This window comes from Hipposideros armiger, unplaced genomic scaffold (assembly GCF_001890085.2).
Source record: "Hipposideros armiger isolate ML-2016 unplaced genomic scaffold, ASM189008v1 scaffold_1486, whole genome shotgun sequence".
Lineage (NCBI taxonomy): Eukaryota > Metazoa > Chordata > Mammalia > Chiroptera > Hipposideridae > Hipposideros > Hipposideros armiger.
Genome location: NW_017732836.1, coordinates 142,674 through 168,924, shown reverse-complemented (window position 1 = coordinate 168,924; position 26,251 = coordinate 142,674). Strand labels below are relative to the sequence as shown.

Genomic DNA, 26,251 nt, shown 5'->3' with positions numbered 1-26,251 from the left:
CTAGGGGATGGTTCCCATGGGCACACGGAAGAGATCCAATCTCCCTCAGTGAGAGAGACAGAGACCTCTTGAACGCATGCGTTCTCCAAAGGCTGCCCAATGTTTCCTCCTGCTTCTTAGCAAAACTGCTCAGCAGCTCAACCGCCCGCCGCCTTCCCTCCTTTCCTCCCTTCAGCCCTTGCCACGCTGGCTAACGATTTGGGGCCATTAGTGACCTGCTCTGTCTGGATTCTAATGGCACCTGTTGAGACAGCACCCCACCCAAGATGATGCCTCCTCCATGCTCAAATGCTTCCCTCTCTTGACATGGGTGGTGCCCCACTCTCCAGGTTTCCTCCTTCCGCTCCTTCTGTTCTTTCTCCATCCCTCTCCCGGGGCCTCCTCCCGGGCCCACCCCTAAGTGTTGGCGTCTCAATGGTACGAGCCTAGGTTCCCTTCTCCCCGCCCCTCCTCTGCACCCTCTCCCTTGGTGATTTCATGCAGTATCCCCCTGCCTTTTAATTCCATGTCTAAGCAGACGCTCCCCCATTCCTAGCCCCGGCCTAGCCCTCCTGGTTCCAAGGACGTGTGCATACCTGAGCACTTCACATGTCCGCTTGGATGCCTCACAGGCACCTCCACCTTAGCTTGTGCACACCTGAACTGCTTTCCTTAGGATCCCACGTCGTGTCAGTCTATAGACTCGGCAGTCACGGGCCTCTCACCCGAGCCACCTGGCGATATTATCATGTTATTATTTTTCTCCATTAATGAAGACTTCAAGTGAAACATCATATGGGAGCCCACAAAAGCCTTTAAAATGATAAAGACTTCTAAACCTGGAAACTTGGGGAAACACTTCACTACATCATTCCTAGACTCATTCCTTCATTCAGTAACTATTTATTGGTTCATGTGCCAGTTGTGAGGACCAGGGATAAGTTGGTGCCCTCACAGCACTTACATTCCATTGCGGAGACAGTAGCAATCCAGGTATATGTATATATATATATATAAGCTCCCACTAAGCGCCATGCGCTAAGTGCTTTACCCCATAAACCCATTTAACCTTCACAACAGTGCTGCAAGTAGGTGCTCTGACTGGCCCATTTTACAGATAAGGAAAGTGAAGCACAGAGAGATGCAGTAACTTGGCCAAGGCCACACAGCTAGTTGTCAGATAAAACCTCTTCATAAACCTGGATAGTCTGGCCCCAGAATCCGTGCTTGGCCATAGCTCTCTCAGGATTCAAACAATGATATAAATAAAATGTGTGATTACAAACTGTGATAAGTGCTGCGGAAGAAAAGCTTGGGGTGCTCGGGGAGCAAAGAGAGGAGGCTCAGCCTAGTCCAAGGGGTGAGGGAGGGCATCTTTGGAGGAATGATATTTCAGTGGAGACTGAGAGAATGAGTAGACAGAAACCAGGCAAAGAGTTGAGGAAAGGGTGTCACAGGCAGAGGAAAGAGTCTGTGCAAAGGCCCTGAGGCAAGAGAGTTCAACACAGGAAGGACGTTTAAAACCAGTGTAGCAAACATAAAATAAGAGACTGTGTGTTGTGGGGAGCGGGAGACTGCGGGGGGCAAGGAGATTTGTGGGAGATGGGCTGGAGCTGGCCGGCACCAGAGTTTAGACTTTATCCATCCTACAGCAGGAGGAGTTTGTAGCAGAACAGGTTCCAGGTGATGCACACATGCCTCCCACCCCTGGGAAACAGGCAGCTGTTGGCAGGATGGGATTTAGGGGATTTAGGATCTTGCAGAGCCCCGGCTGGCCTAAACATCTCTTCCTCACACTCTATCATTCATCCTAAAAGCCCACCACTGCTGATTCTGTCCTTGGGGCTCTGAAAAGGGATTCCTGACTGCCAGTCAGTCTCCTTTGGAAAGGCAGGCATCCCTGTGAGGTGGAAAGCCTGAAGCCTTTGTCAGCTGCTACTGGAGCTGATGGGTCCTGGAAAAACACACTCTTCCCCAATATGTTCCAGACACGCTGCCAGGCATGGTGGTTCCAGGGACAGGATATTTTCTCTCTATGAACCCACTGCCTGATGGAGAGCCTGTGCCATGGGACCTAGGCTCTGACTCAGGGGTGGCGAAGGCCGAGTGGTGTTTCCGACCTGGGAGTGACATGCCCCATGTAGAACCATGAGGGTCAGGGAAGGCTTCCCAGCAGAGGTGATATTTGAACTGGAGCCCAGGGCTCACCAGGTGAAGAGGCGGAAATGCATCCCAGGTAGAAGTCACAGTGTGGGGAGGAAAAGGTGCGCTGGGGTCATGGTGAGGAAAAACCGGAGGGCGAGGCGGTGCTGCGTTCCTCAGAGACCCTGATTGGGCATGGGTCTGGGGAGGTGGGCTTCTGAACCCAGGAGAGGAGTAGGGTCATCATTCCCACTTAACAGACGGGGAAACTGAGCTTCAGAGGTTAATTCATTTTCCCAAGTGCGCTCTGAGTGGCAGAGCTGGGCTTCAAACTCCCTGATCCCAGAGGTAAAACTCAGAAACTCCGAGCTACACTGCTCCCCAAATTATTGCAAATACCTCCTAAGAGCTGGACAGTGAAAGAGCATTAGATTGGGGAATCGGAAGGTCCTGGGTCCAGCACAGCCACTCACTTTGCAGGTCTCTTCTCAAAGCCTCACGCCCCTCATCTGCAAACAGACCCTGCCATCTCTCCATCACAGGCTGCTGTGAGGGGCCAAGGGGACGACAGAGGCAATAAGCCTGTGGAACGGAATACCTTGGCGGCACCTGGGGGGGCTGGCTCCTGTACCAGGGAGGGCGCGAGAGGCCTGGGAAGGAGGGCTGAAGGAGCCTGGGCGCAGGGCTCTGAGATGGATGGGCGTCTGCTACTCTCCCGCCCTCCCCCTGCCGGGCCAGTGTAATCAGGGTTATCCATCACTCTCCCTGGGGCGGTGGCAGCCTTCTCAGCAGTGACACCACTGCCAGCTCCTCCATATTTCATCAGCCTGGAGAGAGAGGAGCGAGGGAGCAAGACAGGGGGAGATGGAGCCAAAAAGAACCTTCCCATCAACCAAGGCAGGTCTTTCACCCCAGCGAGGCCCCCAACACAGGCTCAGTCAACTAGCTTGGGCCACAGGCCTGGCACTCTTACTGGGGGCTCCATGGTGTGGGTTGGGCAGATGAGGAACAGTAGAAACAATGATGACTGCGATGACGGTGCTGCTGGTGGTGGTGGTGGTGATGATGATGGTGGTGATGATGATGGTGGTGATGGTGGTGGTGATGATGATGGTGGTGATGATGATGGTGGTGATGGTGGTAGTGATGATGATGGTGATGGTGATGGTGATGGTGATGGTGGTGATGATTTGCTATCCTTTTGGAGTCCTTGCTTGTTGCCAGGCACTGTGTAAGCACTTTGTGTGCACAGCCTCATCTAATCCTCTCAACTACCCCATGAGGAGGGCTTGCTCAGGCCCCTCGCTTTACAGATGAGGAACCTGAGGCCCAGAGTGCTAAGTAGCCTGCCTGAGGCTCAGCTAAGATGTGGTACAGCTGAGGTTTGACTCCCAGTCACCCGGGCTCCAGTATCCTCGCTCTAACCCTAACCATTAATGCTTCCCGGTGTGTGTTCAAAATCAAGGGACTTGGGTTTGAGGGTCCACCACTTAGCCGAGCAGTCTTGGGCTATGCCTTCACCCTCTGAGCCTCAGTCTCCTCATCTGTAAAATAGCTGCCTCGTGGGGCTCGTGTGGCTCAGAGCCAGCCCCCCAAAACCCTTCAAGTCTTTGCTCAAATGTTACCTTCTCAGCAAGGTTTAGCCTGACCACCTGATTTAAAATTGCTGCAGCCCCATTCCTTTCGCCCTGTGTTACTTTGTCCTGTCTTCCATGTTACATATCACCTCCCCTTCTATTCCGTTTATTGACTGTCTGTCTCTGCAGCTCAAATGCCAGCACTGGGAGGCAGGGACCCTTGCTCATCTCTATTCCAGGTGTCTAGGCCAGCACCAGGGTGAGCAGTTAGCACCGTTTTCTGAGAGAATGAACACCTGGATGGGCCCCGGGAGGCGGGAGGCCCCAGGAGATGAGATTTAGCTGGCAGTGTTGGGATGGGCTGGAGAGGCTGGGAGGGAGGTATTTACAGAAAGGGAGGAAAACGTACTGAATTCTGGGTCAAGAAGATGGGCGGAGGTGAAGTGGGCAGCTCAGGGAGGGACGTGGGTCTCTCCAGCGTTGGGGGTTGCCATTTCAGGTTTGAGGGGGGTCACCTCCCCTCCCCTCCGCTGCAGATGGTCCATCAGCCTGGATAGGCGGGGCCAGAGCTTGTCCCTACCCCTCCTGCGCACCCCCAGTCCCCTCCTCTTTAAGGCTCGAGGGCCACCCAGGCAGGGCTCTTGCTGCCACAGTCCCCTGCGCTTTCCCTGGGCTCACGCTCAGCCCTGCCCTGGGCCGGGCACCCACACACGCTCCTCAGTAAGTGTTGATTTAGAGAAGGTCATTCCAACCCCAAGTCAGAAACGCCAGAACTTCATGGGCTCTTGGAGATTCCGATCCTCTGAGGAACCACTCAAGTCAAACAGCGAGGTCAGCCAGCCGCCCGTCCCAGACTCAGTGGGCGAGAAGTGGGCAGACCACCCACACTGCTCGCCTGCTCCGTCCCCGCTCCCATCCTCTGTAAATAAAGCCTGCCTTTTAAATGAGAGAGCCGGGCGTCCCCCACCCCCACCCTGATCCCCAGCCCCTCACCGCTCCCTGCCCCAGGTGAACTCTCTTCTTTAACTGCTGCTCACTCTGCCCTGGGCCTTTGAAGTGACTCCTCTGCCTGGGATGCCTGCTCTGCTGTAGCCTGTCGTCACCCCATTCTCAGAACCCAGCATGAGTGCCCACCTCCTCCAGGAGGCCTTTTGTGTCTGCCCCGTGGTTGAGCAGGCCAGCTTTGACTCACAGGATACCTGTACTGTGTGTGTTCAGATCTCCTCTGAGTTTTAAGGGGTGTGGAGGGGTGTGGAAGGAGCAAAGCCATGGTGTGCTTATGTTTTCCTGTTCCTCCAAAGCCCTGTGGCCTTGAATCAGCTACTTGACTCCTCTGAGCCTGTTTTTCCTCTTCTAGAAGATAAACTCAGGGGAGGACCCTTTCAGCTACTCACTGATGATGACAGTGGGCCAATGTGGAGGCTGGATGAATGCTGAAGGATGTGCACAGGTGAGGGCTACACTCCTCCCCTGGGGGTCAGGAGCTGCGGTGGCCCCACCGGGGCTCCAGCAGGAAGATGAGCCGCTTTGGTTGGGACCCATGTTCTCCATCATCTTGGGCCCTGGGTCTGGGCTGCGTGCCTGGGAGGACTCAGCTTGTATGGGAGCACTCACCTCGTGGTATGGGAACCACCTGTAACTGTCTGTCCCCCATAGCTGCCCCCTCCACAAGGACTGGGATCAGGTTTTCTTCAGCTTCCTCTCTGCAGAGCCCAGCATGGGGCCTGGCCCGAAGTAGGTGCTTCTAGAACTAAAGAGCAGATGCATTTGACTCTGGGAGCGTTCTCCAACCTAGGATAAGCCCTTAGAGATGATCCCATTAAACACTGTCTTTGTGCAGATGGGGAAACCAAGGCCCAGAGAGGGGGAAGGACATGCTGAGCTCAGGTGGTGACACTTTGGGGACAGAAAGATCTATCTGGGTTTGGATCAAGTTCTTCAACTTCTGGCAGCGGGGTCTTGGTCAAGTCATTTGTCTCCCTGAGACTCAGTTTCCTCATCTGTACATGGGGTTGTTGTGGGGACAAAGTGAGACTGCGTCTATGAAAGCCTATGGGTGTAACCTCACACATATTATGTCTCCAATAAAAGGTGCGTTCTTTTCTCTCGCCCACAGTCCTGCACGCTAGTGGCAGGTCTGGGGAGTGTTGGGAGGGGTGGAGAATTGGGCCACCTGTTCTCCCCTTGGCTTACTTTCCACCCCCTCTGATGAGGAGAAGCTGGCCGTTTCTCCCCTCTCAGCCGGCCCAGGCCGGTCAGCCAGTACCTGATTCCGCCCCACGCACCTTATCTATGGACAGGAGCTACTGGATCCTCCCAGGAGGGTCTAATCAATGCCGCTGCTGGCATTTTCTGCCAAGGTCTAGATCTGGTTTCCGCACCTTCTCCATTACGCTGGCTCCAGTACCACCTCTCAAGTCGCTTCCAGCTCAGAAATGCTGCTCATCAAAGATCAGGTCACCTTCCTCCCCAATCCCCAGACAAATGGTTCCCTTCTTCCCTCCTTCCCAGAGAGGCCTCCCCTCCCCACTCCAGGCATCCTTGGGAGAAGGAAGGGATGCATTCTAGGTGACGGTGCCCCAGCAGCGGATGCCATCTTACGTGGGAGCAGTGATGTGGAGGAGGGGAAGGCGCTTTACTGCCAGAGCTGGCTTCGAACCCTAGCTCTGCCCTTCACCGGCTGCAGCCGGTCTCTCTGCTTCCCCTTGAATGGGGACCAGAATCTCGGCTTTGCACTTTTGTAGATGGCCTTTCTCACTGGGGCTTCTGTTGCCCTGTGTGTGCACCGCAGCCTCCTTTGAGGAACCCACGCTCCTGGCTCAGTCCTCTCTGGCTGCCCCAGGCCCTGCCTTCCTGCCCCTTTCCCCTGCCTTTCCCGTCCTGCCCCCAAGCTCTCCAGGGTCAGACTTGGCGCCGTAGTCCCTAGCACGGCTTCCCTCACAATACTTGTATCAACTCGTTGAACTCTCATGGCAGCCACCTGAGGACCGTATTATCATCATTTGCATTTCGCAGGTGCAAAAACTGAGGCATGGAGATGTTAAATAGCTCGCTCAAGGTCACACGATTAGAGGTAGAGCTGGGATTCAAGTCCCGGCACAAGTGCCTCAGTGCCCACCTCTCAGACATCCATCTCCTTTGTTGCCTTCTTGTGCTCCCCTCCTTCCCTCCATCGAGCCGTGGATCCACCCACCCATCCGCCCATCCGCCCACCCAGTCATCAGCCATCCCCACCGCCGCCTGTGCTTCTCCTGCTGCCCACTTCACTGCCACCAGATTTCCGCAATGGGCACGGTGACTATGGCAGTGGCCATGGTCCCGCTCTCACACCTCACAGTCTGGTTGGCAAGACTGACAGGCATACAGGTGATGACAGCCCACTGTGGTGAGTGCTGTGAAGGGGCTCAGGCTCCGCGGGGGCACAGTGGAGGCACCTTACCCAGGCTGGGTGTCTGCAGAGAGTAACCCCTGGTCTGAGTCCCGAGGGGAGGGGTGAAGAGCATCCTGTAAAGGGATCAGCAAGTGCAAAGCCTCGGCCTCCTGGGAGAACGTGCTTCACAAGGCAAGCTGCGAGTGCTCCCTCATGGCTGCAGTTAGGATTCCAGAGGCCAAAGATGAGGCTGGGGGCGAGGCCCAGGCCAGGGGGTGCAGGGCTGTGACATCGGGCCAGCATGTGATAGGTGGTGATGGGAGGCACTCAGGGGTTTATGTGGGGGAGTGATGTGGCCATAGGGCATCGATGGGCCCCAGAGCACTCTGGCCACTGCAGGAAAGGGGGAGCCAAAGGCAGAGGGGGGAGCATGCTGTTGTAGTGGTCAAGCCCCCAGCACGGTGAGTCCTGACCAAGATGGTGACAAGGAGTTGGAGAGAAGTGGGCAGATTAGAGACCTGGGCAGGACGTAGCTTCAATGGACTTAATGACGCATTGGGTGTGCGGGCAGGGATGTCACCTCTCTGGAGACGACTCTCACCTCTTCTAGAGCTTCCTCAGGGGCCACCTTCATGCTCCTATAACCCCAGCTTTTGCATGGGCTACTTGTCATGCCTGGAAGGCCGCTACTTTGAAGGCTGTGTGAAAAGTTTTAGCCAGCAGGCAATCAAGAGCCTCTGTCAGCTTACAAGCAAAACTGTGGCATGGTCCACTGCGGGGGTGGGCAGGGTTGGGTGGGTGGAGGGACTGTGAGATTGTGGGTGTCAGATCGCAGCAGAGTCATCTCTTCTTCAGAGCATCCTTCCCTGACCCACTCACCCCTAAAATAAGCCACGTCTCTCCCTTATAACCACTCGTCCCACTCTGGACTTATACTCAAGTTGTAGTTTCATATTTACATGCATGATTATTTAATTAGTGTATATACCTCACCCTAAACTGTGTATGCTCCATGAATATAGAGACATTATCTCTCTGTCGTCATTATATCCCCAGCATCTAGCACAGTCCCTGGCACATACTAGGTGCTCAATAAATGTTGAGCAAATGAATGAATGAATGAATGATCCTGGCTGGAGCTTGGGTAGTGTGTTGGATCACTGCAATAGAAGGTTAACCAGGAAGGAGCTGCCAAGCTGTAGAGTTTGGAGGCCCAAGTTGAGCAGTTCCGACCCCAACCTCAACCTCCCCACACTGACTTTGAGGACTATCCACAGAAAAATGAGTTTTAGGAATTCTAAAATGCTAAATGGGCTGAAAAAGACCATCAGGCGCCCCAGAGGAAAGCTGGCAAGGCTCAGGGCCTGCCCGCTTTTTGAAATTACTCATCGGGTGCCAGCATTCTCTGTTGGCACAGGGACTGGAGCCCCAGCCCCGGCTGTTTTATGCACAAAGCCTGGATTTGAACCATGTATTAAATAAAACCTGGAACAAAATGTACCACATTTCCAACCCTGAAAGTATCTCAGACTTGACAACAATATATACGTTTTTAATTTTAACTACATTACAAAGTGAACAAGATTTTGTCTTGAACACCCGGCGAACCAGTTGAAACTAGAAGCCTGGTGTCATGAAAAGAGCTTGGATCTGGAGCTGGTCTTGTCTCGGTGAGCAGCCTTCCCTTGGGCCGGCTCTGTGATCACTGATTGTCCCTTTGCTCTGTGAACCTCGGTTTTCTCATCAGTAAAATAAAGTGGCTATCCTTGTTCCCTTCAACTCAGAGGTGTGGTGGAGATGTTGGATGGGAAAATGCATTGAAAACTGGATGGTATTGGACAAATAGGAGGTAGGGCCTACTTAGTCAAACTGATCTTTCAAAAGCTAGGAAATTGAAGCATCCATATATCTTTCCGACCTTTGTGGGTACATGCACATACATTACTGTTTTTGTTTTGTTAGGCCTTCATTCTCTGCGTTTCCCAATTCACAGAGAGAATCTGCTGGGCTCAGCTCACCTTTTTGCTGCAGGCCACATCATAAGCCCTTGGCCAATGGGCTGACTGCTTATCTGTGGGTACCCACCCCCCCTCCAATCAGGTGCTGTCAAGGGCTCACGTGACACGTAGGCGGCCATGCTTTCTAATTGTCCTGGGTGGGTGCTATGACTGTGTCCATTTATAGATGAGGGGGAGTCTCAGGCACAGAGACTTAACCAATGACATCAAGCTAGTAAAATGCAGAATCATGATTCAAACCCTGGGCTTGAAATATTGTTTCGTTCTATCGTCTTGTTTATCTCTGTATCTCCCGGACTTAGCAGACTGCCTGGTGCATAAATAAGCTCTCTGTATGTGTTTGCCGAAGGAGGCTTGAGGAATAATAACACTTATTTTACAAGCTTATTATGTGAATTAAATAAGTTAGTATTAGTGAAAGCATCTGGCACAGACCCTGGGATTGAGCACGGTGGTGAATAAATATTGGTGTAACTCATTCGCGGATCCATTCATTCATCCTCTCTTATGGCTTCAGGCCACTGCTCCTGGCAGATGTGGGAAGAAGACAGACCCTGACGTGCCTCCCTCGGCCCAGCCTTCTGCAGGCGGCCTCAGCTCTAGAGACCTGCTGCTCTGTCTTTCCCTCTGCTCATCCTGAGCATCTGCAAAACCCATTTGCCAGGGGAGCTCACGGTCCAGGTAAGCCCCTCTCTGACCAGCCTCCCAGGCCCACGCCCCTCCCTCCTCTCCTAGGTGACCTTCCCTGGCCCCCACCAACACTCACAGTGATCAGCCTTTTGTGTCTGATTTCTTTCACTTAATGTAAGGAGTCTGAGAGTCATCCATGTTGCCACACGTATCCATATTGTTCGTGTTGGCTGCTGAGTCATAGTCCATTGTGTGGACATGCCACACTTTATTTATCTATTTCCCAGTTGATGGACATCTGGGTTGTTTCCACTTTGGGGTTGTTAAGAATAAAGCTGCTATGAACATGGACATACATGCCTCTGAGTGGCTATACATTGTCATTTCTCTTGTGTAAATACCTGGGAATGGAATTGTTGGGCCAGATGGTAAGTGTATATTTAACTTGATAACAAACGTCCAACCTGGAACTCCTTTTCGGTTAGCGAGCTGTGTTCCTTTGTCTGTGACAGCTGTGTAGAAGTTGCTTTGTACTTGCGTTGAGTGAATTTTAGGTTGCTATGTTGTCTCTCCAAAGGGTATTTGCATTGTAACCAGAAGTCAGTAGTTGCATTCAAGAAACACCCCCCCACCTCCAAACCTTAAGTCAAGGGATTAGCTTCTCCCTCCATGAAGACATGTTTCCCATGAGCTAGCAGGTAGGAGGGCACCCCCCTAGGCCAGGTGAGATGAGAATGCCATGGGGGATACCAAGGAACCACGTGTTTGCCTGGAACTACAGGTAGATGGATCCCCTAAGATCTCTGATAACCATAATTCTGCAAGGGAGTGTGACCAGGGAGGACAAAGTTCCAGACAGAAGGGGGCTGCCGAGGTTGCCCTCCCCTCTAACACCCTCCCTTCCTTTCTGGGCTCAGGTTCCAGGGTTGCCCCTCTCAGACACCGCTTCTGCCAGCACTCCAGGGAACAATCTCATCTATCTCGATTATCGTCTTCCACTCACACAGTGGCAGAATCAGAGCATAAGTGGCCTGTAAAGGGAATTCAGTTTTACTTCCTGCCTGTCTTTGACTCCATCCATTTTTCTCCAGGCCAAGCTATCAGCTCGTGTCTGGATGACTCACTGACCTGCTGACGTATATTCTCAGCCGGTCAGCCTGCCTCTACAAAGCAGCCAGGGGAACTGCTTTATTTGTAATGTTTTGCTGTATTACCTATCTATCTCTCTATCTATCTCTCTATCTATCTCTCTCTCTATCTCTCTCTCTATCTATCTATCTATCTATCTGTCTATCATCTATCTATTGGGTCTTCGGAAAAGTCATGACGCATGTTTGCAACAGAGGGCACTAGTTCATTTTTGGAAGTACTAGAGTCATTCACATCTATGTTATTGCTATGTCATTTGACAGCTGACAGTTCTAGCTTCATTCTAAAAAAAAAATTGAGCGATTTGGTTGAGTTCTGGAGATTTTACAACAAGTTGAAGATGGAAGACCAAACTGTGCGTTTTTGCCATATTTTACTGTTTTACTTCCATAAAGGGAAGAACGCGTGTCAAATTGTGAAAAGTTGCATAAAGTTTATGGTGACAATGCTCTACAGGAATGTCAGTGACAACTATGGTTCACGAAATTCCATGCTGGTCATTTTGATCTCAACGACGTTCCTTGATCAGGGAGGCCCACTGAGGTTGATGATGACAAAATAAAGGCATTGATCGAGTCAAACCCATGTTACATGACACGAGAGATTGCAGAAACATTGAACATCCATCATTCAAGCGTTCATGACCACGTGAAGAAGCTGGGATACGTAAGCAAGCACGATATTTGGGTTCTGCACGAACTCAAAGAAATTCATTTAATGGAGTGTATAAACATCTGCAATATGCTCATTAAACATGAGGAAAACAATCCTTTTTTGAAGCGACTGATAAATGGTGATGAGAAGTGGATTGCTTACAAAGATGTGGTGTGCAAACGGTCTTGGTCCCTACGTGATGATTTGTCTCAAATGACATCGAAAGCAGACATTCATCAGAGGAAGGCTATGCTCTCAGTGTGGTGGAATTTTAAAGGTGTCGTGCTTTTCAAGCTCCTACCAAGGAACCAAAGAATGAATTCGAATGTGTACTGTTGGCAATTGGACAGTTTGAACGAATCCATCATCCAGAAACGTCTAGAGCTTGTTAATTGTAAAGGAGTTGTGTTCCATGGCGACAATGCAAGACCACACACAAGTTTGATCGCCCGCCAAAAACTATTGGAGCTTGGATGGAATGTGTTGCCACACCCGCCACACTCGCCTGACCTTGTGCCGTCAGACTTCCGCTTGTTTCGCTCTTTAAAACTTCTTGCGTGGTGTAACATTCAATTCAGATGAGGCTGTAAATCAGCACCTTGTTCAGTTTTTCACAATTAAAGACAGGTCTTTCTATGAACGAGGAATTATGAAGCTCACTGAAAGATGGCAAAAGGTTATGGAACAAAATGGGCAATATGTCATTGCTTGATCTTTGTTCTTTATATAAATAAATGACCTTTGAAAAACATAGACAATATACGTCATGACTTTTCCGAAGACCCAATATCATCTATCTATCTATCTATCTATCTATCTATCTATCTATCTATCTATCATCTATCTATCATCTATCTATCTATCATCGATCTATCTATCTAAATCAGGAAACACACGGTTCAAAATTTAAAAAGTACAAAAGGTGGGTCGAGAAAAGTCTCCGTCTCACTTCCTTCTCCAGGCACCCGGCTTTGCTCTCTGGAGAAAGCTAGTATACTAGTTTCTTAGGAATTCTTTCAGAGGTGTTCTGTGTGTATATGAATGCATAGGCACATACAGTTGACCTTGGAACAATGTGGGGTTAGGGGTGCCAACCCCCACGCAGTCAAAAATCCAAGTGTAACTTTTGACTCCCCAGCAATTTAACTATTAGTAGCCTACTGTTGACCGGAAGCCTTCCTGATAACATGAATAGTTTATTAATACATATTTTGTATATGTATTATGTACGTATCCTTATAGTAATATAAGCTAGAGAAAAAATGCTATTAAGAAAATCATATGGAAGAGAAAATACATTTACAATATTTATTGAAAAAAAAACTGTGTGTAAGGGGACCCACATGGCTCAAACCCATGTTGTTCAAGGGTCTGCATATTTTCTTCTCCTGCTGCTGTGTCTCACACAGATGGTAGCCCATGATAAACACTGTTTTGCCCTGGCATTGCGCAGTTAACATATCTTGGAGACACTACCTTCTTTGTACAGGAAGAGTCACGCCCCCCTCCCTTGACATTTTGAAAAAATAGCTGTAGGTTTTCCATTGTATGGAGATATCATCATTTCTTTACTTGGTCCCTTGTTGATGGACACTTAGGTTGCCTCCAACCTTTTAAGAGGTTTCTTCTTGAAACACAACAGTGATCGTGTTATTTCCTTGTTGATAGACAGTTATTTAGTAGCTTCCCGTTTCTCTGAGGATAAAATACATCTATAATGTGGCCCCAGGACAGGCCTGGTCTGTGCTCCACTCCCTCTTGGGGATCTCCCCTTCGCCCTCAGAGTTCAGACCCCCAGGCCTTTTTTCAGTTTCCCCAGCATGCCATGCTCCACCGCACCTCAGGGTTTGTACACGCTGCTCCCTTTGCCTGGACTGTTCCCCCACTTGGCCTACTTAACCCTCCTCATCCTTCAGATCTTGGGGAAACTTCCCATGATCCCCACACCTGGCCAGGTCTGGTGGCCATAGCGCCCTGTGACTCTGCTTCAAATCTCTTACCACCATTTATTCCTATTCCGTTTGTAGTGAGTCAATGTCGGTATCTCCCACTAGACTGGAAGTGCCAGTTCTCCTGTTTTACTCATCACTTTATCCCCAGTGTCCAGCACAGTTCCGTGGAACGTAAAGACAGTAGCTAACATTGACTGAGCGCTCACTGTGTGCCAGGCACTGCTGTAAGCACTTTACATGTCGCTGTTCTTTAACCAACGTGGAAACCCATGAGGTGTAGATTTGATGATCGACTCCATTTGACAGACAAGGAAACAGAGGCACAGGTTGGTGAAGCAGGTCACCTAAGATCATGCCAACCCTGCCACTGCATGCCACCCTGCCTCCGCCTATGTAGGTGTTCAATAACTATTTGTCGAATGAGTGATTCATGAATGAGAGAACGAACAGCCAAACAAATTCCCATGTTACAGCTAGGAAAGTTGACACCCGTCTCGAGTAGAGCAAGTGACCAGGTCATTCAGTGAGGCAGCGGTGGAACGGGGCAGGCAGGGACTGGGAGGCTGGATTCTCCCCGCTGCCCCACCTGGCCTCCCAGCCACGGGCCTCTCTAGCCAGGTGGCCCAGAGTCAGCCCCGCTCAGCCCACACCTCACTGCCTGTTGCCTCCTTCTTCCATGCGGCTCTCATCACACTCTCCCTAGGACTTTCCAAAGCTTGCTCCTGGGCGCCTCCTCCCAGGAAACCAGCAGGCAGCTCCTAACTCCCCCTGTTCCTCCACTCTGGCTCTGACACCCTCCAGCACCAACCCACACAGCCAGGGCTGCAGGCGCAGCCCAGGAATCAAGCCACATCTCCATTCCCCCCATCTTTTTAGTTCTTCAAATTATTTCTGTCCTTTCTTCAACAGCCAGGTCTCTGTGTGATCCTCGGAGTTCCCTCCTCGGATTTATTCTACCAAAGAAGCTCTGTTTGTGGTAAGAACAAATGTCTCTTAGCAACATCTTGTAGCTCATCTCTTCATAGAAGGTATTTCTCTAACGATCATAGGTCTATTTTTATAGGCTCCTTCCTTCTCAGGATTGCAAGAATAATGTTCCTGCAGCGTGTTTCTGTTCAGTGATCTTCACTATAACCGTACTTGGTGGGAATGAATTATTCCCCACTTTACAGATGAGGAACTGCATAGAGAACTCTGGCTGCATTGGCACTGCAGTGGGTCCAGCCTCAGCGGTGAATCCTGATTGGTCGAAATGGAGCCTGATGATCTCATTCTCCTTTGCCAGTGATTGGTGTAGGAGTGGGCATGTGACCCAGTTCTGATCAATGAGATGTAAGGAGAGTTTTTCCTTACTAAAACCCTGGGTAGAGGGGGATACCCAGGAAGAAGGCAGCCTTTTTTTTTTTTTTTTGATAACTTCTTTTAGCTTTGGGTACTGTTTATAAAGACTTGATACCCAGAGCTGTGGCAACCATTTTGTGACATGAGGCAATAAGCTTGAGGATAAAAAGTCATAATGCTCAGAACGGCAGAGTGGAGTGAGCCTGGATCCTTCTTGACAATGCTGAGCCAGCGGCCCAACTCTGGGACCACCTTCCTCCAGTCTTATTACGTACACCGGTCCTTATAGTTGAGTGACCATTGATCTGGTTTTCTGTAACTTGAAGCTGAAAGCATTCTTTTTTTTTTTTTATTGTTAGTTTCGGGTGTACAGAACAATGCAATAGTTACCCTTTTCACCCTCACAAAGTAACAACCCCCCTCTCCCCATCTATTGCCCTCCCACCCCCGATATCATGCTTATCTATTACAATTCCATTGAATCCGTTCCCGCACTCTACTCCATGTCCCGAGGTTATATGTATATATAATTACAGTTGACATACAGTATTGAAAGCATTCTTTAATGATAACAGTGAGGATGCCCTTACTGACCCCTCAGAAATGCCCACGCCTCCTTAGGAAGTAAGACACAAGGTACAGGGGGAAAGTGCTGAGCTGGGGGTAAGCCAAACTTGGGCTTCAGGCCCGGCTCTACTGCGAATTAGCAGTGGGGCCCACGGCAAAGTCACTTGCTCTCTCGCTACTCTTATGTTTTCTCCTTAGTAAGAGGAGGGGTTGCATCACATGAAGGGCATCTCCTAACAAGGACTCACAGGCCTCCAGAGCCACAGTGGACTGCCTGCACTGCTATTGATGACAGTGATGAGTGGAGAGGGTGCACGTTCAGCTCATGGCGAGTATTTGGAGGTGACTCAGAGAGGAATCAGATGGCCTCAGAGTCTTCATTTGTTCCTCCTCCCCATTTGTCAGCAATCCTTCATCATGCCCCATTTTCAGAGTGTATTTTTAGTGGAAATAAACTTGGATAGCTCAGGATGACACAATTCCTTCAGGAGTTTTGGCATCACCTGCTGACTGAGCCAAGCTGGTGAGCAGAGCACGTGGAGGTGGTGAGGCCCATTGGCCCAGCAGTTCAGGCAGGTGGGCTGACGAGGGAAATCATTTAACTTTGCTGTAAAAACAGAAACTCCCCAGTAGCTACAGCCTGAGGGTGAGGTGAATAACTGTCTTCCAAGTATTCACCCTTGAGCTCGGGAAACAGAGCTGCTTGTGTTGAGGCCCTGTTTGCCTTCTAAATTCAGGGCTGGATCTTGCTTGTATTCTAATGAGCCCTTGGATAAATTTGGAAAAGCATGCTTGGGTGTGGGTAACTGGGGGATTTTAAATCCTCTGCCTAAATAAAGGAGAATAATTTAGAGTTTGTAGAGGCCATAGAGAAGGCAGAGTGTCATAGACACTGTTGGTGACCTGCCCAGATCCCCTTTGTGGGACGGGTTCACCTTCCCTCCTGTGGCTGGAGACCATACCCTTCAACCGAGAACTGCCCCACCTAAGGAAGCCTGGTAGGCCATCCTGCCTGCCCTCAGCCAATGAATGGCCCACGCAGAGGTCTAAAAGGCCATGTCCCTTGGCTCAAGGTAAGATAATCTGTGGAGCTGTTCACACTCTAGAGCTCCTGTGGGATCCAGCTGAGGCTAAGCTTCCACTGAACCCCCATCTCAGCTTCCCCCACGTCCCCTGCTCCTTGACCAGTTCCGCCTGAGAGCACACCTTCAGTAGGCCATTTGCTCAACAATCTTTGTTTCAGATGCTGCTTCTTACAGAACCAAATCGGTGATCATGGGAATGAGAAGGAGAGATGGGCCACTAGGCTGCCCCTTCAGATGGGACAAAATGGCCAAAGTCCAAAGCCTTTTGAAGCACATGAATGTTTAATGTCCTATTTGAATTACTACTTATTAGATGGGCCGATTTGGGCAGGTTTTTTTCATCTCTTGCTGTGATGTAACCTTTTAGCCCATCCCTTCCAATCTTAAAAAAAATCTCTTATACACAGACATGCCTTGTAGGTATGGATGTGTGTGTGTGAACACGGTGTAAATCTAGTTGGGTTTCCCAATTAGATTAACCCAAGACAGAGAATGTGCAGGACAGTGAGACAATCCATAAATGGAGTTAACTCAGCAGAAACATGAGCTGGAGGTGGCCATGAGGATACAAATCCTTTGGAAGTTAGCATAAATGTTGGGGAGGGCTTGGGACTTCCTTGGGGAGTAGAATGGGGATTAGAATCATTCTCATCTAGATCTGAAAGAGCAGAAAGTCCCCAGCTGGGGTGGAGGACACTACCGGTCACACACACAACACCCATTCTCCCTGTCTTCCTCGATAATAGAGCACTGGTTTATTCTAAACAGATGTGCTCAGTTAAAATAATGCAGTTCCCGGAGCAGTTGGGGTGGCCAATGAGACATAAATACAAGCTTCCGAATGGAACTGCTCAGAAGATTCCTTAGAAAGAGCATAGCCTGGGCCCTTTTGGTCATTTTCTTTCCTCTGCGTTCCTGCCTGGAACATAGATGTGATGACTAGAGCTCTAGCAGCCATCTGGAGCCATGATGTCACCTCGAGGATGGAAGTAGATGTGAGGGTGGCAGAGCAGAAAAATCCAAGGATCCTGAGGCTCTGAAGACCTCATGGTGGTGCCGTGCTGGCCTCTTGTGGTTCACGCTGCTGAAGTGGGAACTTCAGTGCATGTAGCTGTGCCCGGCTCCTGAATCAGCACAGCCTCTGCCAGGTGCTCCCTTTTCCCAGGATTATCGTTATTGCTTATTAGCATTTTCTCCATGGAAACGACTTTGGGAAACAGCCTAATGAAGGGGGAAAGACCATGGGCTGTGGAGTCAGATTGAGCTGGATCTCGGGTCTCCTGCTTCCTGTCCTCATGACTTCTTACAAGTCAGTCTCCTAGAAGGTCATTCATCCTCTGTGACATGGGTGTAGTAAATTCTCATAGGTCCTCAGATTCCTTCTCATTAAATGAAGCTGTAAGTTTGCTGTAGGGATTACAGGGGATTGCATGTATATAAGGCTCCTATCATGTGGTTTGGCACATAGTGGGCACTCAAAAGATGTTAGGCACTTTAACTCCACAAGTTCTTCCAACTATCTGCCTTGATGACATTTGAATGAAACAGATTGAGAATGCTGAATGAAAAAGAAGTATTCAGACCATTGCGATGGGGGCTTGGGGCTGGCAGTTGGGTTAAGCTGAGTGGTCTTTAAGACCCTTTTGGTTCTAACATGATGAGCACCAGACCTGTGGGGGTGGGATGTGGGAAAGAAGGTGGGAGGATGATTTTCCTCTCTTCTTGGTCATAAACACAGTTTTTTGCTCCCTTGTTCAGTGGCAGACATTAAAGGAGCCACAATAGCTGGAGAATTCTCCCACTTCCCTCCAGATGGCTGGATGACAAACACGTACCCCTCGCTGGAGCCCCCCTGAGTGTGCTGATGGAGAATGGGGAGTTACACTTCCTCAGGGACCAGGATGGGGAGGCCCAAGGTCGGAGCCACCCCTTGCCTTTCATCCACATTAGCCAAGGCTCTTGTGGGCTCCATGTTTTCCTCCGTCTTGAATTAGTAACAGCAGGGCAGGACCATGTCAAATCCTTAATTATAATCACAGGAAAGGAGACTTATACAGTGCTAGGCTCAGTTCTTGATGCTTCATAAATCTGAACTCACTTAATCCGCACAACCACCCTATAAAATAGGTGCTGCCATTATCTCATTTTACCATTGGGTTAATCAACCAAGACAGAGGGGCGAGTGACTTGCCCAAGGTGACAGCAGCTCCACGTGCTGCAGTGGCTCCCCAGTCGTGGCTCCTAGCCTCCGTGCTGTCCTCTCCCAGAGCTGGAAGGGGGCGCTGTGGAGAGGACCACATTCAGCCCCCTCAATTCATGCGTGGGAAGAACGGGCTGAATAGGCCTCCCTCCTTCACCACGAAGCTGCAACTTGCTCAGCAATCAGCTCAGCAAAAGGTCAGACTTGGGAATAATCAGATAACCCTCGACATTTCCTTTGGCATCATCGCACGGCAGCCCCACAGACTCTCTCTGATCGGATCAGCTCGACCTGATTTTCCTCCAATGCTGGCTCTGATACCTGTCTCCTCACCTCTGGCCAGATGTGAGGGTCCAGGTAGAATGAAAAATGTGGATGTCGAAACCCTGGATTTCAGTTCTGGGAGGGATGTGCAGGAATGGAGGCAGACGGAGAGGTGGGTCCAGGGAGATGGGCCTCGCTCTGGAGGAGGGATGGGGGATGGGGCCGAGGCAGTGCTGTGTGGGTCTGTCCCGCAGCTGCTCCCCCACTAAATGCCAGTAGCACCTCCATCGCGGCACAATACAAATGCCCTCTCGCATTTCTTAATGTGTCCTGGCGGCGGAGGTGAGGACAGAGGACTGGTGAATTGAACTTAATGCTCGTTGAATGATGTGGGGTAGAATTGCTGTCTTTCTCTTTCTCTTTCACACACACACACACACACACACACACACACACACACACACACACACACACACGGTTAAGCTCCATAACTCCATCCAACGTGGGGATGCCTGCTGTCACCCACACAAATAATAAAAAGGAACATTAATTTTCCTTCCCCAAGGACAAATTTGGACTTATTGTCTGTGCAGTTTTTATAACATTTTGATTGTTTAAATTCTCCTGACTTCAGAGCAACTGTTTATTAGGTTGAAGAAAACTCTAGCTTACTTTGCACAATTCCACACGCACCCTGTTTTGGTCTTTGGTCCACGTGTTATTTGTGACGCTGTAAATTATTTCTACCCCAGCACTGGGGATGGGAATCAGCACTCCCAAACAAAATAACTTCAGCTGTCAACGCAAAGGAAACAACCTGACATGTGTGGCCTCAATGGGATGCTCGGCTCAGGGGTCCTTATTACGGAGCAGGTCTCAATCTTGAGAGAGACTCAGACTCACACAGAGGGCTGATTAAAATGCGGATGGGTGGGTTCACCGGCAGTTTCTGACTTGGAGGTCTCAGGTGGGGCTGGTGAATTTGCGTTTGTAACAAACTTCTGCGTAATGCTGATGCTACTGGCCTGGGGACCACATCCTCCTCCTAGTAACTGCACTATCCTAATTATAGAACCTCTTTCCTGCCAATAATTTAACAACCAGCTACTTAATACGTGTATTCATTCCAACACATGGCTCATTCATTTGTTTGACAAATAATTATGGAGCGGCTACTGTGTGCCAAGGTCTAGGCACTAGGGACTTTGCCGTGGAGAAAACAAAGCCCCTGACATCAGCCGAGATGCTAACTTCCTCGTCACGCAAGAGGAAAGCAATGACAGATAACTGATTAGAAATAAGAGACAGCGAGGGGCAGGGATAAATGCTACAACGAACAATTAAACAGGGCAAGGCAGTGATGGGAGATGCTATTTTAGAAACGGTGGCCAGCGAGGGGCTTTTTAAAGAGGTGGCATTTGCAAAGACTCAAAAAGACTGTGAGCAGTGCAGACATCTGGAGGAAGAACATTCCAGGTAGAGGGCTCGACAAGTGCCATGTCCTGGGAGAGGGATGTGTTTGGCATGTTCAGGGACCACTAAGGACATCGGGAGGACTGGAAGGAAAGGAGTGAGGGGTGAGAGGTAGGAAAAGAAGGTGGAAGGTGGGCGGCAGGGCCTGGCACATGGAGGGGCTTCAAGGGCACAGTGAGGACTGGGGGTTTTAATTGAAGGAGAAGGGGAGCCGTGTGACATGATCTGATTTCTGTCTTAAAAGTAGGGCTCTGGGGCCGGCCAAGTGGCGCGATGGTTAAGAACTCGCTTGGGATGCCAGAGGGCCCCGGTTCGGATCCCACATATGAGGGCCAGTGACACTGCCCTCCACAACAGCTCAACCTGGAGCTGGGCTGCCATGAGTCACCGGCGACGGCGTGGGCTGCAGTCCCTGTGGCAGTGGATTGCCATGGGCTACCATGTGAAGCCAGCAGCCAGCGTGAGCGGCCAGCAGCCGCAGTGAGCAGCCGTCCAGAAGCCGGCGACTGATATGCCTCGCCAGAGAAGAGCGCAATGATGGTGCCAACTTGGGCCAGTGAAGCAACATCCTCCACAACTAGATTGAAGAACAAAACGACAGCAACTTGTCTGTTCCCCTTCCCCCAATTCCCCAGCGCTGTTCCCATCCCCCCAATTCCCCAATAAAAATCTTTAAAAAAAAAAAGTAGGGCTCTGGCTGCTGTATGGACAATAGAATGCAGAGTGCCAAGCATGAAGGCAGGGAGACCAGCCAGGGGGCTGCTACTGTCATCCAGGCAAGACATGATGGTGGCTAGGTGAGGACAGGAAGCGGCGAGGCCGTGGAGGTGGTGAGGCCATGGAGGTGGCAACAAGCGGACAGATTTACATGGGCAGAGCCAGTAGGGTTTGCAGTTCAACTTGGGCAAGTGAACTGAGAGCCAGCCTGAAGTCAAGGGCCTCTCGCCAGTTTTGAGCTTGGGCGGCCAGGTACCTGGTGGTTATTCAGCGGTTCTCAGGTGCTGGATATGGTTCCTGGAAGGGCCACCAGGGAAAGAGATAACGGAGACGTGGTGTCCACCCTCAGTACCTCAGAATGTGAAATGCTCCACAAACCTTCATCAAGGGTCTGGGTAAGATGATTCCTCCGAGCAGGGAAGTCCCATGTGGTCCACCTTTTGTCAGTTTATCTGATCCGAGATCCCTTTCTGGCCTCCACTTCTGATGTCATGGGAGAAGCCACCTTGGCAGCAAGCACTCAGCTGGTTGGACACCCTGTAGGTCAGAGGTGTCTGGTTTGCATACTTGCTAGAATTGGAAAGGACCAAAGAAATTAGTTGAGGAGAATCAACTAAAAACGGCATTCCAGACGAAGTCTTAGGTAGACTTACTAAAATCACTCAGCATCTGTAGAACTAATTACAGCTCTTAACCTCACAGGTAGGCTGTGCTCTAACAGAGCCAACGCTTCTAGCCGTGGAGGCCGGAAGTGGTGATTTAGTCTTGATTCTTCCTCAGGTGCTAGCGGACGAGACAGAGGATAGGGATCTCAGATTTTCTTGGCATTTTTTCTAGTAGTCAGTTAGTTATTCCTATGTAATTCAAATGTCAGATGGAGCCCTCCTACCCCTTGGGAGCTTCCAACGTATTAGTATGAACTTTCCAATTCCATGCCCCGTGGAAGTCTAAGGAAACATTTCTGGGAATTCCGGAGGGAAGGCAGGGACTCCTGTTATCAAGGCCACCTCTATCTCCAGGCTATTGCTTCCCCTGATATTGTCTTTGTGTCACCCCAAACTGATGAGACATGAAGATCATTCCTTTCTTTGTTTCCTCCTGTAACCTGACGACGAGCAAGGGTCCCAAGTGGCTCAGTCTTTGGATGCGGTTGTACTCGGGATGCACAGTCCAGCAATCAAAGGTAATTAAAAAATAATTCCAATCTTTATTTTTATCTTTCAAATCAAACTGAAGAGTTTCAGATCATATTTCACGGCTTCTCCAGACTCTCTTCTTTGTCTTGCCTGCTCTGGTTCACATATCCGTGTGCGCCTGCACTGTTCACCTCCAATCCTTTCCAACTTTCTGCCACGTCTTCCCCCTTCCCCTCGGCCCCTGTAGCCCCTGTTTCTTTATTTCTGACCATTCTTCAAATTAAGTGTCACAAGAGGGCTGTAAAATACAATGTAAAAGACAGAACCTGCATTAGAGGGCGCGTGCGCATGTGTGTGTGTGTTAGAGGCAAGCTTTATTAATGATTATTATACCCATCCTCTCTTCCCAACTGTGCCTACTAAAGCACTAAAGATAAATTTGCTTGTCTACTTAACGTCTCCCCTTCTGCTGCTCACACAAAGCAGCCATCGGTGTAAAACCCATCACTGAAGACTTGGCGGGGGGAAGGGGAGCAGGGAGAAAGCCAGGGTTTCTATAACAGAAACGCAAATCACTTTAGAATGTACAGTAAGCATCTCCGCTCTTAAAAGACCTTTCAGACGCCTGCTCCTGGAGGCCTCGCCCCACATGAGCCCATCTCAAGCCATCTTAGTGGCTTCTTACGGTCTACCCTGACCTCCAGCGTCTCTGCTCTGCTCCTCCCAGGAGCAAAAACCATGCATTCCAGTTCACATCTTATGCAAAACAGTTCTGCCCGTTAGCAAAGGAATGGAAAGCCTGGGCGTTGAAGCCCTGTGTCTGGGTTTGAATCTTGCCTCTGCTTCTCAGCTGTGTGATCGTGGAAGAGCTTCCTAACTTCTTGCACCTTAGTTTCTTCATCTGCAAAATGGAACCAACACTCATCCTCCCTTCCTCATAGGGTTGTTGGGAGGATTCACTGGGTTACTGGACTTAAAGCACTTAGGGAAGCCCCTGGTGCGTCGTAGCAGGGGCTCATGAAGTGGGCTGCACTTTGGCTGCAATGCTGGCTCCCCACACCCACCACACCTTCAGATACAGTTAAATGCACAGACAGGGAGCCAAGCTGCCGGCCTGGGTGGGCAAGGGGGTTGGTGTGGGGGGCAGGAGAGTGCCGAGAGCAGAAGAGAGGGCTGCGGAGAGTCCCTGCCAGGCTGAGGTGCTTGGCCTTCAACGTTGTTATTAATAATAATGACGAAGCAAGAAGAAGGAGCGTCACCTTTGCACTCTGAGATACCAAGCACTGCATCACGGAGCCCGGATTCTCTTATTTCTCCCGTTTTACAGACGAATAAACTCAAGCGCAGAGAGCAGAGGCCGCCCATGGAATTAGTGGCCAGGCCTGGCGGATACTCAGGTCTTCCCAACCTCCAGGGGTCAGCAGTGAGAGCCGGGGTCATCCCGTGTACCTGGCAGCCTCTGCGTATTGACAGGGGTCACTCTCTACGGACAGTCCTCTCCCAGGATGGGGTGTGTGTGTGACAGTCTTGTTCCCTTTCCCCTCCCCTCTCACCGTCTCCACAGCTCCCTCTGTGCAAGGTTGCAAACTAACTGAGGACTCCCTCGGGCCAGCCTCAGCCCTTGGTGGTCTGTCATCTATGGAGTTGAGTTTAATGGCCTTTGTGGGTCCAGGAGTCCCAGACTCCCTCCCCCACTTTCCTTGTCTTGATGGGACCTAGCAAGGTAGGGACGGGGGGGTGGCAGGGAAGGGAGGAGAGAACCTTTTCCAACGAGAGAGGGGCTGCACCTCTCCAACCCTGGTTTGGCATTTTATGTGCTGGGAATGAGAAACCCAGCGTTGCTATGGAAACTGCCATCCCCTGTTCCCTCTGTCATTCTCTGTGGGAAGCTCCTGTGTCAGGGGTGGGAGGTGGGTGTGGAGGGGGCACTCCTGCTGCACAGGGCCTGGGACTGCAGCAGGACTGGCTCTGGGGTAGGGGATGCAGGGGAGGATGGGAGCTCCCAGGAGGGGCTTCCAGGGCTTCTGACTCAAGGACAAGGCGAAGGGCAGCCACGGAGCTCAGGTTGTTCCTCTGGAGCCATCCTGGCACCGGTCAGTCACACTTCGAGAGGCAAAGAACAGGTTGCAAATTGCAGCCAGATGGGCTGATGCAAAGAGCTTGGGTCTTGCAGTTACCGAGCTCAGGCTCAAATACCAGCACAGCTGGCTTCCCCACGCCTCCGTTTCACCGCGTCTAGAAGATGTGCTGAGTGACGGCACCCTCGCAGAGTGCTTACACGGGACCGTGACTGTGTACCTGTCCCCTGCCTGGTGTCCATATAGAAGGCAGCATCCAATTAAGGAGGGTCCCTTCTCCCCCATCCCCCATCTCAACCTGATCCCACTCAGGTAGACAGTATGAGCCCCACTGTACAGATGAGGAGACTGAAGCCCAGCCACGGGAAGGAAGGGGCTCACAGCCCACAGGGAGTCAGGGCAGGGCTGGGGACTGATGCAGGAGCCTTGAACTCTTCCCGCTTCCCGCCTCCCCGCAGCTCCTCATGCTCTTGGCTGCTGCCTGGAGCCGGCCTTAACTACCAGGCATGTGACCTGCAGGGTTCCCTCATCCTCGGCCACATGCTAAGCCACCATGCCTCTTGACGCTGTCATCAGGGGGACCAGGCCTATGGCAGAAACAATTCTCTCTTGACTTTTAATATTAAAATAGAATAAAGTGCTATGCTTTCTCTGTGGTGGGAGAAAAGATAAGAGTGGGGGGAAAAATAATTCTCCAAGTCCTCACATCACCACCCCCATCAGCACCCCTCTCAGCTCCCAGAAAGGAAAGAGTCCCTTGCAGGTGCTGTGTTAGCTCTTTCTGGGGCAGAAGAAGGTGGAAAACTAATTTTAACTTCTCAGGGAATTTTTTTTTTTTATAGCTTTCCTGTTTATCAGATCAAGGGTTAGGACATCAGGTGCTCCTGAGAGCAACGAGTCAGGGGAAGACACGAAGCAGAGGGTAATTTGGCCTCCACCAGCCAGGCCCTGCAAAGCCCAGTGGGGAGGGATGCTGAGAAGGTCAGGTCTTGCTGGTGCTCACCATCTTCCCTTCCCCAGAGAAGCCCCTGCTCTGCCTTCTCCAAGTCAAGGAAAGCGTCAACCTAAGAGTTAGGAGACTGAAGCCAGATGCATGAATGTGTGCGACCTAGATTTGCTGTGTGGCCTTGGGCAAGTCACTTCCCCTCTCTGGGCCTCAGTGGCCTCATCTGAGACAAAGGGACAATAATTGCTGTCTTGCCCACTTCCCAGCGTAGCGGTGGAAGCTCAAAACAGCACTGGGCTGATTTTTTCTTTCTTTTTTTTTTTTTTGTGGCCACAGCATTAAGAGGGGCATAGTAACACTGGAGAGGGTCCCCTGAGGAGTGTTTAGAATGGGGTAGGGACCCCTAGTCTGGCTGATGGAGGGGGAGAACCAAGGGATCAGGCTCCATTTTGTGCCCAGCCCAGTGCCTGCCACACAGAAGCTCATTAATGTACATTTACGAATGATAAATCAATGAGTTCCCACTGGGAATGGTGACAAAGGTTAGCCTGGAGAAGAGGTTAATGGGAAATCAGCCAACCGATCTCCGCACAGCAGAATGGCTGTGACGAGACATGGGCTAGAGATGGTTAGAGATAGGTCCTGCGGACAATGAGTAAGAGGACCAATTTCAACCTTTCCGATGGCCACGTGGGTAGGAGTGGGGAAATGAGCTTGCATTAAGCACGGGCGCTGTGTCCGGGTGCTCAGTCATCATTAAGTCCTTGCTGGGAGGCTATAAAGGTAGGGTAAGGACCCAGTGTCTGGACCCAGATGGCCTGGGTTCAAATCTTGGCTCTGCCCATTACCAAGCTGTGTGGTCCTGGGAGAATTACTTCCCATCTCGGAGTCTCAGTTTCTTCATCTGTAAGCTGGGGATTTTAATGTTACCTAACTCAGGGGGAACTGCAAAGATTACGGCATGTGTACGTGT

The 26,251-nt window shown here is 50.6% G+C and overlaps 1 long non-coding RNA gene across 1 annotated transcript; it reads left to right on the top strand.

The window, feature by feature from the left end:
* The first annotated feature begins 9,448 nt into the window (after positions 1-9,448).
* On the top strand, positions 9,449-20,673 carry LOC109377642 (uncharacterized). Its single transcript, XR_002122908.1, has 3 exons — positions 9,449-9,767; positions 14,381-14,447; positions 20,646-20,673. It is a non-coding gene; the product is annotated as an uncharacterized LOC109377642 (long non-coding RNA).
* Positions 20,674-26,251: the final 5,578 nt, after the last annotated feature.